Below are 12,784 nucleotides of genomic sequence, written 5' to 3'. Positions count from 1 at the left end.
GCTTAATTTTGTTTTCCAGGGAAACGGGCCGAGGTTTGTGTTTGGGGGCCTGTGGCTGGGAGTTGCCGACTGGCTCCTTAGAACCCATGATACGCAGGATGGTTCCCAGACCAGAGGTGGCACCAGTGCCAAGTTGGGCTAGTTTGATAGTACCAAGTGGCTTCTGCAATCTGCCATCCAGAAGCGGGGCAGCTTACTTTTGTTTGCCAGGGAAACGGGCCGTTGTTTGTGTTTGGGGGCCTGTGGCTGGGAGTTGCCGACTGGCTCCTTAGAATCCACGATACGCGGGATGGTTCCCAGACCAGAGGTGGCACCAGTGCCAAGTTGGGCTGGTTTGATAGTACCAAGTGGCTCCTGCAATCTGCCATCCAGAAGCGGGGCAGCTTACTTTTGTTTGCCAGGGAAACGGGCCGAGGTTTGTGTCTCAGGGCCTATGGCGGGGAGTGACCGGCTGGCTCCTGAAAAGTTACGATAGGCAGGATGGTGACCAGACCCATGGTGGCACCAGTGCCAAGTCGGGCTGGTTTGATAGTACCAAGTGGCTCCTGCAATCTGCCATCAAAAAGTTGGCAGGCGAGTTTTGTTTTCCAGGGAAAAGCGCCGTTGTTTGTGTTTGGGGGCCTGTGGCTGGGAGTGGCCGGCTGGCTCCTTAGAATCCACGATACGCAGCATGGTATCCAGACCCAAGGGGGCACCAGTGCCAAGTTGGGCTGGTTTGATAATACCAAGTGGTTCCTGCAAACTCCATCAAAAAGTTGGCAGGCGTGTTTTGTTTTCCAGGGAACAGCGCCGTTGATTTTGTTTGGGGGCCTGTGGCTGGGAGTGGCCGGCTGGCTCCTTAGAATCCACGATACGCAGGATGGTTCCCAGACCCAAGGTGGCACCAGTGCCAAGTCGGGCTGGTTTGATTACACCAAGTGGCTCCTGCAATCTGCCATCCAGAAGTGAGGCAGCTAAGTTTTGTTTGCGAGAAAAAAGGGCCGTGGTTTTTGTTGGGGGCCTGTGCCTGGGAGTAGCCGGCTGGCTCCTTAGAATCCACGATACGCAGGATGGTTCCCAGACCCAAGGTGGCACCAGTGCCAAGTCGGGCTGGTTTGATTACACCAAGTGGCTCCTGCAATCTGCCATCCAGAAGTGAGGCAGCTAAGTTTTGTTTGCGAGAAAAAAGGGCCGTGGTTTTTGTTGGGGGCCTGTGGCTGGGAGTAGCCGGCTGGCTCCTTAAAATCCACGATAGGCAGGATGGTTCCCAGACCCAAGGTGGCACCAGTGCCAAGTCGGGCTGGTTTGATAGTACCAAGTGGCTCCTGCAATCTGCCATCCAGAAGCGGGGCAGCTGAGTTTTGTTTGCCAGAGAAAAAGGCTGTGGTTTTTGTTTGGGGGCCTGTGGCTGGCAGTGGCCGGCTGGCTCCTGAAAATCCACGATACGCAGCATGGTTCCCAGACCCAAGGTGGCACCAGTACAAAGTGGGGCTGGTTTGACAGTGTCAAGTGCCTCCTGCAATCTCCCATCCAGAAGCGGGGCAGCTGAGTTTTTTTTGCCAGGGAAACGGACCTTTGTTTTTGATTGGGGTCTGTGGCCGAGAGTGGTCGGCTGTCTCCTGACAATCCACAATACGCAGGATGGTTCCCAGACCAAAGGTGGCACCAGTGCCAAGTCGGGCTGGTTTGATAGTACCAAGTGCCTCCTGCAATCTGCCATCCAGAAGCGGGGCAGCTGAGTTTTGTTTGCCAGAGAAAAGGGCCATGGGTTGTGTTTGGGGGCATATGGCTGGGAGTGGCCACCTGGCTCCTTAAAATGCACGATACGCCGCATGGTAACCAGACGCAAGGTGGCACCAGTGCCAAGTCGGGCTGTTTTTGTAGTACCCAGTGGCTCCTGCAATTTGCCATCCAGAAGCGGGGCAGCTAAATTTTGTTTGCTAGAGAAAAGGGCTGTGGTTTGTGTTTGGGGGCCTATGGCCGAGAGTGGTAGGCTGGCCCCTGAAAATCAACGATAGGCAGGATGGTTCCCAGATCCAAGGTGGCACCAGTGCCAAGTAAGGCTGGTTGTATGGTTCAAAGTGACTCCTGCAATCTGCCATCCAGAAGCGGGACAGCTGAGTTTTTTTTGCCAGAGAAAAGGTCCGTGGTTTCTTTTTGGGGCATACGGCTGGGAATTGCCGGCTGGCTCCTTAAAATGCTCGATACGCAGGATGGTTCCCAGAGCCAAGGTGGCACCACTGCCAAGTCGGGCTCTTTTTGTAGTACCAAGTGCCTCCTGCAATTTGCCATCCAGAAGAGGGGCAGTTGAGTTTTGTTTGCCAGAGAAAAGGGCCGAGGTTTGTGTTTGGGAGCATATGGCTGGGAATGACCGGCTGGCCCCTGAAAATCCACGATACGCCGGATGGTTCCCAGATCCAAGGTGGTACCATTACCAAGTCGGGCTGGTTTGATAGTCCCAAGTGGCTCCTGCAAACTGCCATCCAGAAGCGGGGCAGCTGAGTTTTGTTTGCCAGGGAAATGGGCCGTTGTTTGTGTTTGGGGGCCTGTGGCTGGGAGTGTTCGGCTGGTTCCTGAATATGTACGATACGCAGGATTGTTCCCAGATCCAAGGTGGCAGCAGTGCCATGTTGTGCTGGTGTGATAGTCCCAAGTGGCTCCTGCAATCTGCCATCCAGAAGTGGGGCAGCTGATTTTTGTTTGCCAGAGAAAAGGTCCGTGGTTTGTGTTTGGGGGCATATGGCTGAGAGTGGCCGGCTGGCCCCTGAAAATCCACGATACACAGGATGGTTCCCAGATCCAAGGTGGCACCTGTGCCAAGTCGGGCTGATTTGATAGTACTAAGTAGCTCCTGCAATCTGCCATCCAGAAGCAGGGCAGCTTACTTTTGTTTGCCAGGGAAACGGGCCGAGGTTTCTGTTTGGGGGCCTATGGCTGGGAGTGACCGGCTGGCTCCTGAAAAGCTACAATAGGCAGGATGGTTCCCAGAGCCAAGGTGGCACCAGTGCCAAGTTGGGCTGGTTTGATAGTACCAAGTGGCTCCTGCAATCTGCCATCCAGAAGCAGGGCAGCTGAGTTTTGTTTGCCAGAGAAAAGGGCTTGGTTTGTGTTTGGGGGCATATGGCTGGGTGTGGCCAGCTGGCTCCTTAAAATGCACGATATGCAACATGGCTCCCAGACCCATAGTGGCACCAGTGCCAAGTCGGGCTGGTTTGATAGTACCAAGTGGCTCCTGCAATCTTCCATGATCACGTGGAGAAATACTTTCTGGTTTCAGCCATATGCTCTTTCTTCTCTCCCTCAACTTCTCTATCACCTCTCATCTGGTTCACATGCGCTGTCTTCAAGGTCCACAGGCTACTTTTCACAGAATCTTCTGGCCTGATGAAGTAAGAATGATGAATAGAACAGAGCTGGGATCTATTTTCCAGTTTGGATAAAATGCATTCTGCACACAAATCCAAGGAGAACGGGCTGCCTCAATGCCCAGAAAATCTTTCACTCCTGCTAGTGTTCTACGTCAACCGCAACTTAGTCTGAAAGAAAAGCTTTTTCTCTGAGAGCATCTGAGAGGTTTGCATGAAGCACTGATATCTGACATATGCAATTTTGAATAGGAGAGGAAAAAGAAAATGGCAAGGAGTTTTTAATTTTAGTGGTTTCAATTTTAATTTCCGTGCACTTTTTCAAAACTTGTCAGCTCAAATGCCCATCAACATCTTTTAGTCATCTGTAAGTCAGTATTCATATAAAATGTGCTTCAAATCCAAAGAATTTCAAATTTGCACTCCAAGCTTCTATGCCTAGATTTATGATTTCCTACACATATTAGATGAAAGGAAGGCCTTTTTTACTGTGGGAGTGCTGGAACACTGGAACAGGTTGCCCAGAGAAGTTGTGGGTGTCCCATCCCTGAAAGTATTCAAGGTCACCTTGGACGGGGCTTGGAGCAGCAACAAAGGAGAAGCTTGATGGTAGAGAAACAAAGTTGGACTATAGAAGAAACTCGGATTGAAGTATAGGATCAAGTTTTCTCTCAGCTCTTGGGGTAAATTCAAAGTTGTACAAAATGACATTTATCTGTGCTATTCACTACTGTAACAGAAAGTTTCATGAAAACTGTACAGAAGATAGTAAATTTTAAAAGAGATAAGAATTACAGCATAAAATCCATGGGATAGGTTACAACATGAGACACTCTCTAAGAGAAAATCTCTGTGTTTCAGCACTTCATCGGGGTAAGATTTCATGAAGTGCCAAAGAAGGCGGCAAAATATCATTCGGGACATTATTTACTGGAATTCAGCCTGGCCATTAGTAGGAACTGCCTTTGAACATATCATGTAGATATACCACACACGCTTTCCCTTCACTGAAAAATTACTGTTTACAACAAATAAGCAATTGACGATCAAAATTGATTGAAAGCATCTTAAACATGTCAAGTATTTCATTGTAGATGATCTGTGATCCAAATGCTTCTTCCACCTTCGAGAGGGACAGAAGAATTCTTCCATATCATGATGGTTTAAAATTGTATCAACCAATGTTTTCTGCTGAAAAGATATCATCTATTTTTTTCTATTTTTGGAAGAAAATATTCCTAGACATACAACAGGTGAGAACTAAGTAATTTTAAAGAAACAAATGAAATGAAAATATTCTGTAAATAGAATGAAATGAAAAGCTGTGTTTTAAATAGGAGCTAAATATTAAACAGAATTTTTGTACCAGGCATTTGAATTACTGCACCAGCTCTTTTGCCCATCAAGAGAGGCATTTAGCATTTCAGTCTTTTCCAAGGTGTTCATGATCTGCTATGCTGATCTCTGTGTGTGCCTAGGTGTGTGTGGAGGGGGGGGCATATGAAGGGGAGTGTGTATGTTTGCTTTACAATTGTTGTGGCAGATTCATGCCTCAGCTCCACATTTTGTTTTAAAAAGGTCACACCGAGTGGATATGAAGTTTACTATCAACAAGAGATCGATTCCCAAATCATCCATTTGACTCTCCCTTATAAATCATGTGCTTTGTTGCATATTTTATCAAATATACTTTCAAGCCAGATGGAGGAAGGAGGATGTGGGAATCCCTCCACCATCTTGCAACTTTTATGTAAGTAGGTTTTCAAGAAAATCATCATTTCTCTTTTAAATATGTCTGGAACAGGCATGATGGTAGTGTCAACCTGTTGGAGTTTTTGTTGCTGGAAGAAGTTGTACAAAAGGATTGGTTTTTACATTGACCAGTTACTGAATCAAGCGCAGGAATACATTGGAAATTTAGCTGGGGGTTCCTTTTCCCAGCAGACTACTTCTAGAACGAGCTTGTACACTGAAGCTGACTCTTTTGCTCTCTTTTTGTTTCTTTCCTATTTTCTTGGCTTCTTTGCCACTATCTAGACAATTTTGGAACTTTGTTCCCAACTAAAATGGTTTCAATAGTCTGATTGTGATCATACATTTTTACAAGGAATTTTTAAAATCTTTCCTCGAGTCCAGAAAGTCAAGGACTTAGATCTTTTTCTTCCCTTATCAATATTGCCATGAAATTGATAAATAAAGACCAACTCTTTATTTTTGTTTTTAACCCACGTAGATAATTCCCATCCATTAATCCATTTTGTGGACCAATAGCTGCCATTCTGATGGAAGCTGTCACTTCTTAACAATAGGCATTCTGTGACTATGTTGACTGCACTTTGGGTGAAGATCCTAACTGGTCTTAGATATACATAGGGAGAAATTTGCTCAGCCAGTGTCAGTCTTAAGCATGCGTATCAGAAGATCTTTCTAGAGCTGGGAATTTTCCCATGAAAGGGATTCAGTTAGGGAAGAGACACTTGTGCCAGAGTTTTACATTCTTCTTGAACACTGCTTAAGGAACTTAGATGCCATGTCCATTTGGATCTCTGTCTGCACAGAACTTTGTCATGCCAGCGCTTTGAAATGCATCTTGAAGAGAATTCACTAGCACAGAATGAAAGAGAGTGGAAGGGGTTGGTGGGGCTAACCAGGCCCAACCCCCCTGCCTAAACCAGGATACCTAGAGCCTCTTGCCCAGGATTCTATCTGGGTGTACTTTTAATGTCTTCAAAGATCCAGGCTCCACAATCTTTCTGGGCAGTCTGTGCCGTGGTTCAGTCACCCTGACAGTAAAGAAACATTTACTGATGTTCAAAGGCAATCTCCTGTATTTCAGTGTGTGCCCACTGCCTCTTGTCTTTTCCCTCAGCATCACTGAAAAGACACTGATTCCCTCCCCTTTGCACTATTGCTTCCATATGTATGTGTGATGCCATGTAGAGGTATGTCAAAAACCTCCCTGAAGCCCAGGCAGATAATATTCCCTTCATCTACCAGTCAAGTTGATTCATCAGAGGAGTTTAAAGTGATGTTCAGCATGAAATTCCCCTGAAAAATCATGCTAACTACATTATTTGGTCATCTGTCATGTGCCTGGCAAGGATTTCCAGGAAGAGCTGCTTCATCAACTTCCTGGGGATAAAAAAGAGGCTGGCTGGTTTGTACTATGGCGAGTCCTCTTAATTGCCTTTTTTGAAGATGGGTGTCATTTGCTAACATCCACTCTTTAGCCTCTCTTGTCGTCTACATCTTAGCAAAACGCTTTTCCACTATGTCTGGCTAGGAAAAACTGTGCCAGCACAGAAAACATCTCCCATCGTGTTCTAGAAGTTGCACGGATGTCTGCCAAGTGTTTGGCAGGAAGAAAAGAAAAGTTGTCCAAAACAGCTTCCAATCGAATGTTCATGTGATTGGAAAAGTCAGGAGAGTGCAAAGGTACTGTTTTCTATCAGTTGGCAAGGTGCGCACACAATCCCAGTGTTGTACAGCTTGCTTCTTCACCTTCCCGAAGCTGCCGCTCTCGCCGGCTGCCGGAGCCCAAGAAGCGGCTTCTTCGCGCAAAGACGATTGTGCCGCTCACAGTGCTCTCCTTAGCGCGGCTTCTGTCGAAAGACGCCCGGCAGCGGCTCTTACCTCCGGAGAGCATCCTACCTTCGTCTTTAGCTCCTCTTCTCATCTACACCTCGGCAAAAAGCTTTTCCACTATGTCTGGCTAGGAAAAACTGTGCCAGCACAGAAAACATCTCCCATCGTGTTCTAGAATTTGCACGGATGTCTGCCAAGTGTTTGGCAGGAAGAAAAGAAAAGTTGTCCAAAACAGCTTCCAATCGAATGTTCCTGTGATTGGAAAAGTCAGGAGAGTGCAAAGGTACTGTTTTCTATCAGTTGGCAAGGTGCGCACACAATCCCAGTGTTGTACAGCTTGCTTCTTCACCTTCCCGAAGCTGCCGCTCTCGCCGGCTGCCGGAGCCCAAGAAGCGGCTTCTTCGCGCAAAGACGATTGTGCCGCTCACAGTGCTCTCCTTAGCGCGGCTTCTGCCGAAAGACGCCCGGCAGCGGCTCTTACCTCCGGAGAGCATCCTACCTTCGTCTTTCGCGTCTTTTGTAGTCTACATCTTAGCAAAACAATTTTCCACTATGTCTGGCTAGGAAAAACTGTGCCAGCACAGAAAACATCTCCCATCGTGTTCTAGAAGTTGCACGGATGTCTGCCAAGTGTTTGGCAGGAAGAAAAGTTGTCCAAAACAGCTTCCAATCGAATGTTCCTGTGATTGGAAAAGTCAGGAGAGTGCAAAGGTACTGTTTTCTATCAGTTGGCAAGGTGCGCACACAATCCCAGTGTTGTACAGCTTGCTTCTTCACCTTCCCGAAGCTGCCGCTCTCGCCGGCTCCCGGAACCGAAGAAGCGGCTTCTTCGCGCAAAGACGATTGTGCCGCTCACAGTGCTCTCCTTAGCGCGGCTTCTGCCGAAAGACGCCCGGCAGCGGCTCTTACCTCCGGAGAGCATCCTACCTTCGTCTTTCGCGTCTTTTGTAGTCTACATCTTAGCAAAACGCTTTTCCACTATGTCTGGCTAGGAAAAACTGTGCCAGCACAGAAAACATCTCCCATCGTGTTCTAGAAGTTGCACGGATGTCTGCCAAGTGTTTGGCAGGAAGAAAAGAAAAGTTGTCCAAAACGCTTCCAATCGAATGTTCCTGTGATTGGAAAATTCAGGAGAGTGCAAAGGTACTGTTTTCTATCAGTTGGCAAGGTGCGCACACAATCCCAGTGTTGTACAGCTTGCTTCTTCACCTTCCCGAAGCTGCCGCTCTCGCCGGCTGCCGGAGCCCAAGAAGCGGCTTCTTCGCGCAAAGACGATTGTGCCGCTCACAGTGCTCTCCTTAGCGCGGCTTCTGCCGAAAGACGCCCGGCAGCGGCTCTTACCTCCTGAGAGTGGCAGCTTCGGGAAGGTGAAGAAGCAAGCTGTACAACACTGGGATTGTGTGCGCACCTTGCCAACTGATAGAAAACAGTACCTTTGCACTCCTGACTTTTCCAATCACATGAACATTCGATTGGAAGCTGTTTTGGACAACTTTTCTTTTCTTCCTGCCAAACACTTGGCAGACATCCGTGCAACTTCTAGAACACGATGGGAGATGTTTTCTGTGCTGGCACGGTTTTTCCTAGCCAGACATAGTGGAAAAGCGTTTTGCTAAGATGTAGACTACATAAGACGCGAAAGACGAAGGTAGGATGCTCTCCGGAGGTAAGAGCCGCTGCCGGGCGTCTTTCGGCAGAAGCCGCGCTAAGGAGAGCCCTGTGAGCGGCACAATCGTCTTTGCGCGAAGAAGCCGCTTCTTGGGCTCCGGCAGCCGGCGAGAGCGGCAGCTTCGGGAAGGTGAAGAAGCAAGCTGTACAACACTGGGATTGTGTGCGCACCTTGCCAACTGATAGAAAACAGTACCTTTGCACTCTCCTGACTTTTCCAATCACAGGAACATTCGATTGGAAGCTGTTTTGGACAACTTTTCTTTTCTTCCTGCCAAACACTTGGCAGACATCCGTGCAACTTCTAGAACACGATGGGAGATGTTTTCTGTGCTGGCACAGTTTTTCCTAGCCAGACATAGTGGAAAAGCTTTTTGCCGAGGTGTAGATGAGAAGAGGAGCTAAAGACGAAGGTAGGATGCTCTCCGGAGGTAAGAGCCGCTGCCGGGCGTCTTTCGGCAGAAGCCGCGCTAAGGAGAGCCCTGTGAGCGGCACAATCGTCTTTGCGCGAAGAAGCCGCTTCTTGAGCTCCGGCAGCCGGCGAGAGCGGCAGCTTCGGGAAGGTGAAGAAGCAAGCTGTACAACACTGGGATTGTGTGCGCACCTTGCCAACTGATAGAAAACAGTACCTTTGCACTCTCCTGACTTTTCCAATCACAGGAACATTCGATTGGAAGCTGTTTTGGACAACTTTTCTTTTCTTCCTGCCAAACACTTGGCAGACATCCGTGCAACTTCTAGAACACGATGGGAGATGTTTTCTGTGCTGGCACAGTTTTTCCTAGCCAGACATAGTGGAAAAGCGTTTTGCCGAGGTGTAGATGAGAAGAGGAGCTAAAGACGAAGGTAGGATGCTCTCCGGAGGTAAGAGCCGCTGCCGGGCGTCTTTCGGCAGAAGCCGCGCTAAGGAGAGCACTGTGAGCGGCACAATCGTCTTTGCGCGAAGAAGCCGCTTCTTGGGCTCCGGCAGCCGGCGAGAGCGGCAGCTTCGGGAAGGTGAAGAAGCAAGCTGTACAACACTGGGATTGTGTGCGCACCTTGCCAACTGATAGAAAACAGTACCTTTGCACTCTCCTGACTTTTCCAATCACAGGAACATTCGATTGGAAGCTGTTTTGGACAACTTTTCTTTTCTTCCTGCCAAACACTTGGCAGACATCCGTGCAACTTCTAGAACACGATGGGAGATGTTTTCTGTGCTGGCACAGTTTTTCCTAGCCAGACATAGTGGAAAAGCTTTTTGCCGAGGTGTAGATGAGAAGAGGAGCTAAAGACGAAGGTAGGATGCTCTCCGGAGGTAAGAGCCGCTGCCGGGCGTCTTTCGACAGAAGCCGCGCTAAGGAGAGCACTGTGAGCGGCACAATCGTCTTTGCGCGAAGAAGCCGCTTCTTGGGCTCCGGCAGCCGGCGAGAGCGGCAGCTTCGGGAAGGTGAAGAAGCAAGCTGTACAACACTGGGATTGTGTGCGCACCTTGCCAACTGATAGAAAACAGTACCTTTGCACTCTCCTGACTTTTCCAATCACAGGAACATTCGATTGGAAGCTGTTTTGGACAACTTTTCTTTTCTTCCTGCCAAACACTTGGCAGACATCCGTGCAACTTCTAGAACACGATGGGAGATGTTTTCTGTGCTGGCACAGTTTTTCCTAGCCAGACATAGTGGAAAAGCTTTTTGCCGAGGTGTAGACTACATAAGACGCGAAAGAAGAAGGTAGGATGCTCTCCGGAGGTAAGAGCCGCTGCCGGGCGTCTTTCGACAGAAGCCGCGCTAAGGAGAGCCCTGTGAGCGGCACAATCGTCTTTGCGCGAAGAAGCCGCTTCTTGGGCTCCGGCAGCCGGCGAGAGCGGCAGCTTCGGGAAGGTGAAGAAGCAAGCTGTACAACACTGGGATTGTGTGCGCACCTTGCCAACTGATAGAAAACAGTACCTTTGCACTCTCCTGACTTTTCCAATCACAGGAACATTCGATTGGAAGCTGTTTTGGACAACTTTTCTTTTCTTCCTGCCAAACACTGGGCAGACATCCGTGCAACTTCTAGAACACGATGGGAGATGTTTTCTGTGCTGGCACAGTTTTTCCTAGCCAGACATAGTGGAAAAGCGTTTTGCTAAGATGTAGACTACAAAAGACGCGAAAGACGAAGGTAGGATGCTCTCCGGAGGTAAGAGCCGCTGCCGGGCGTCTTTCGGCAGAAGCCGCGCTAAGGAGAGCACTGTGAGCGGCACAATCGTCTTTGCGCGAAGAAGCCGCTTCTTGGGCTCCGGCAGCCGGCGAGAGCGGCAGCTTCGGGAAGGTGAAGAAGCAAGCTGTACAACACTGGGATTGTGTGCGCACCTTGCCAACTGATAGAAAACAGTACCTTTGCACTCTCCTGACTTTTTCAATCACAGGAACATTCGATTGGAAGCTGTTTTGGACAACTTTTCTTTTCTTCCTGCCAAACACTTGGCAGACATCCGTGCAACTTCTAGAACACGATGGGAGATGTTTTCTGTGCTGGCACAGTTTTTCCTAGCCAGACATAGTGGAAAAGCTTTTTGCCGAGGTGTAGATGAGAAGAGGAGCTAAAGAGTGGATGTTAGCAAATGACACCCATCTTCAAAAAAGGCAATTAAGAGGACTCGCCATAGTACAAACCAGCCAGCCTCTTTTTTATCCCCAGGAAGTTGATGAAGCAGCTCTTCCTGGAAATCCTTGCCAGGCACATGACAGATGACCAAATAATGTAGTTAGCATGATTTTTCAGGGGAATTTCATGCTGAACATCACTTTAAACTCCTCTGATGAATCAACTTGACTGGTAGATGAAGGGAATATTATCTGCCTGGGCTTCAGGGAGGTTTTTGACATACCTCTACATGGCATCACACATACATATGGAAGCAATAGTGCAAAGGGGAGGGAATCAGTGTCTTTTCAGTGATGCTGAGGGAAAAGACAAGAGGCAGTGGGCACACACTGAAATACAGGAGATTGCCTTTGAACATCAGTAAATGTTTCTTTACTGTCAGGGTGACTGAACCACGGCACAGACTGCCCAGAAAGATTGTGGAGCCTGGATCTTTGAAGACATTAAAAGTACACCCAGATAGAATCCTGGGCAAGAGGCTCTAGGTATCCTGGTTTAGGCAAGGGGTTTGGGCCTGGTTAGCCCCACCAACCCCTTCCACTCTCTTTCATTCTGTGCTAGTGAATTCTCTTCAAGATGCATTTCAAAGCGCTGGCATGACAAAGTTCTGTGCAGACAGAGATCCAAATGGACATGGCATCTAAGTTCCTTAAGCAGTGTTCAAGAAGAATGTAAAACTCTGGCACAAGTGTCTCTTCCCTAACTGAATCCCTTTCATGGGAAAATTCCCAGCTCTAGAAAGATCTTCTGATACGCATGCTTAAGACTGACACTGGCTGAGCAAATTTCTCCCTATGTATATCTAAGACCAGTTAGGATCTTCACCCAAAGTGCAGTCAACATAGTCACAGAATGCCTATTGTTAAGAAGTGACAGCTTCCATCAGAATGGCAGCTATTGGTCCACAAAATGGATTAATGGATGGGAATTATCTACGTGGGTTAAAAACAAAAATAAAGAGTTGGTCTTTATTTATCAATTTCATGGCAATATTGATAAGGGAAGAAAAAGATCTAAGTCCTTGACTTTCTGGACTCGAGGAAAGATTTTAAAAATTCCTTGTAAAAATGTATGATCACAATCAGACTATTGAAACCATTTTAGTTGGGAACAAAGTTCCAAAATTGTCTAGATAGTGGCAAAGAAGCCAAGAAAATAGGAAAGAAACAAAAAGAGAGCAAAAGAGTCAGCTTCAGTGTACAAGCTCGTTCTAGAAGTAGTCTGCTGGGAAAAGGAACCCCCAGCTAAATTTCCAATGTATTCCTGCGCTTGATTCAGTAACTGGTCAATGTAAAAACCAATCCTTTTGTACAACTTCTTCCAGCAACAAAAACTCCAACAGGTTGACACTACCATCATGCCTGTTCCAGACATATTTAAAAGAGAAATGATGATTTTCTTGAAAACCTACTTACATAAAAGTTGCAAGATGGTGGAGGGATTCCCACATCCTCCTTCCTCCATCTGGCTTGAAAGTATATTTGATAAAATATGCAACAAAGCACATGATTTATAAGGGAGAGTCAAATGGATGATTTGGGAATCGATCTCTTGTT

This window comes from Melospiza melodia, chromosome 5 (genome assembly GCF_035770615.1).
Source record: "Melospiza melodia melodia isolate bMelMel2 chromosome 5, bMelMel2.pri, whole genome shotgun sequence".
Classification (NCBI taxonomy): Eukaryota; Metazoa; Chordata; class Aves; order Passeriformes; family Passerellidae; genus Melospiza; species Melospiza melodia.
This window is presented reverse-complemented; position numbering follows the sequence as displayed.